We start from the raw sequence: 2,794 nt of genomic DNA, 5'->3' as shown, positions 1-2,794 counted from the left end.
AAGGCAAATCCAGGAAAGGCCCGGGTTTCCTTGGGGTTTCGATGACAGATTCACTGGCTCGACATAAACCTTTGCAAAGGAGGGCCCATTTCCATTCCCGCTCCTGAGCGAGGTTCTTCGACACCCAGAAAGCCAGTGCTCCTAAAAAGATGGGGGGTGCGGGCGGCTGCACAGCTGTGTGAGTACTTGATGGCCTGCACTGGCCTGCGCCGTGAAAACCAGCTGAAACGGGCTGGCGGGAATGCAGAATGGAGCAGCCGCTATGAAAAACAGTATGACGCCCCCTCAATTAATTAAAAGTAGAATCACCATCTGATCCAGCCATTCCACTTTGGATACGCCCCCCCCACAAAAAAGCTGAAAGCAGGGACTCCAAAAGGTATTTGTGCCCCCGTGTTCACAGCAGCCTTATCCACATCAGCCAAAAGGGGGAAGCAACCTAAGTGTCCACTGGCAGACGAATGGTAAACTAAATACAATGGACTATGATTCGGCCTAAAAAGGAAGGAAATTCGGCCACCTGCTGCAGCGTGGATAAACTGTGGGGGCCTGACACTGAATTACAATAAGCCAGACACAAAAGGACCAATACCGTATGATTTCCCTTACATGAGGTACCTGGAATGACCAAATTCATAGCCATAGAAAGTAGAGTGGGGGTTGCCAGGAGCCAGGGAGACGGGGGAATGGGGTTGTTATTTCCTGGGTACAGAATTTCAGTTTGCAAGAGGAAAGAGTTCTGGAGACTGTTGGCGGTCACGGTTGCCCAGGAATGTGAGTGTACCCGTACTACTGAGCCATACGCTTCAAAGTGGCTAAGATGGTACATTTCATCTTCTGTGTATGTGGCCACAATTTAAACAACAAAAAAAGAGTTCCTAAAATCCACTGGGCTGAGGAGGACTGGGAGATCTCAGGAGGTGGGCTATAGGCCCCCCAAATGGTCAGGTCTTCTCTCTGCTCTTCCCTCAGCGTGGGCCCCTGCCAAGCCCTCCCTTTTCCTCCTGCAGGGCACCCTGACCCCTGACCAGGGCCAAGCGAGCCCCCTCCTGTTCATCCACACCTTGGCTGTGTGTATGGGACATTGGGAGGTTCAGGGATGAGGTGTGGGCAGCAGGAGAGGGAGGGGAGCTACAGGGCATCCAAAGGGACGGAGCCCGGAACGAGCTGAAATCACTGTGAAAGGGGAGAATTTCGGGTGAGTCCATGAACATGAGGCGAGCGAGGCAAAAGAGACGAGGTTCAGTGTGTGGCCAGATTTCCCGACAGACTGTGGGGTTGTCACCATATCCTCCTCCTGTTGCTGCTGTAACCGTTTATCACAGACCGAGCGAGCGGCCTCGAACAACACGTCCATTCTCTTCCAGTTCTACGGGTTAGAAGTCACTCATCCATGGGGCGCCTGGGTGGCTTAGTGGGTTAAGCCTCTGCCTTCGGCTCAGGTCATGATCCCAGGGTCCTGGGATCAAGCCCCACATCGGGCTCTCTGCTCAGCAGGGAGCCTGCTTCCCCCCCTCTCTCTGCCTGCCTGTCTGCCTACTTGTGCTTTCTCTCTCTAATAAATAAATAAAATCTTTAAAAAAAAAAAAAAAGAAGTCACACATCCGTTCCAATGGGCTAAAATCAAGGTGTCTCAGGACTGTATTCCCTTCCAGAGGCTCTAGGAGAGAACTCACTGCCTTCCTTTTCTGGCTTCTAGAGGCTGCCCATATTCCTTCCATCTTCAGAGCCAGCAGCACCGCCTCCCTCCAGCCATTCTCCCATATTTACCTCCTCCTCTATCACACCTGGGAAATAGTCTCCACATTGAAGGACCCTCGTGATTACAATGGGCCCTGCCGGGTAATCCAGGACCATCTCCCCACCTCAAGGTCCTTAGCCGAATCACATATGCAATGGCCATTCTGGTAACACTCACAGGTTCCGGGGATAAGGACATGCATATTTTGGTGGTCGTTATTCTGCCTACCACACCCATCCTATGTATTCCACCCAACTGTTCACATGTGGCAAGCATTTCTGACACACACCCCCGCCCCCCGCCGAGACACATCTGTGGAAGAAGGAAAAACAGTAAAGGATCACCAGCAGGTCATGGTCACACAGTCTGGGGGAGGGGGGTGTGGGGGGAAGAAGCTACTGCTGAGGGAATGGTCAGGGGCATGTGTGAGAGCCTGAGGGGGGCGGTGGGGAGAGAGGACTACAGATGGGGGACAGCACGTACAGGGAGGGGGAACAGCGTGTGCCGTGGGAAAGAAGATGGTCGCAAAATGCAAAGAGGAGATCATGGGAAAGCCCTGCCAGGTGAACTGCACTTCAGACACTGGCACAAAAGTTATACCAAAGGGTGATTATTATTCACTTCCCAAAAGGATTTTCCAATGTGTTCTTCAAGTAATGAGTTCCACTGTGTTCTTAAAATAGGATTTACACCCAATTTTTCAGTAACACATAAAGGCATGCTTGTAAATCTATTGAAATGAAGTGAGACCAGTAACATCTGCTGCCTTCTGTGCTGGGTGGGGGGGGGGGGGTGTCAGAGGGAGCAGGAGGGAACCTCTGCCGGACAGGGTGGGGCTCAGACTCCAGCCTGGGCCCCCATGAAAGCCACCCACCTTGTCCTCATGCCCAGCTGCCGTCCTTCCACACACATACAAACACACCGACAGTAGAGAGGTGAGAGGAAGGAAGGCCAAAGGCTGGTGAAGGGCTCCAGGCCTCAGTGACTCCACAGCCCCATGCCTTCTGCCTCGCCTTAGAGAGGAGAGACTTTTTCAGGGTGGCAAGGAGTTGT

This window comes from Martes martes, assembly GCF_963455335.1.
Source record: "Martes martes genome assembly, chromosome: 1".
NCBI classification, from domain to species: Eukaryota; Metazoa; Chordata; class Mammalia; order Carnivora; family Mustelidae; genus Martes; species Martes martes.
This window is presented reverse-complemented; position numbering follows the sequence as displayed.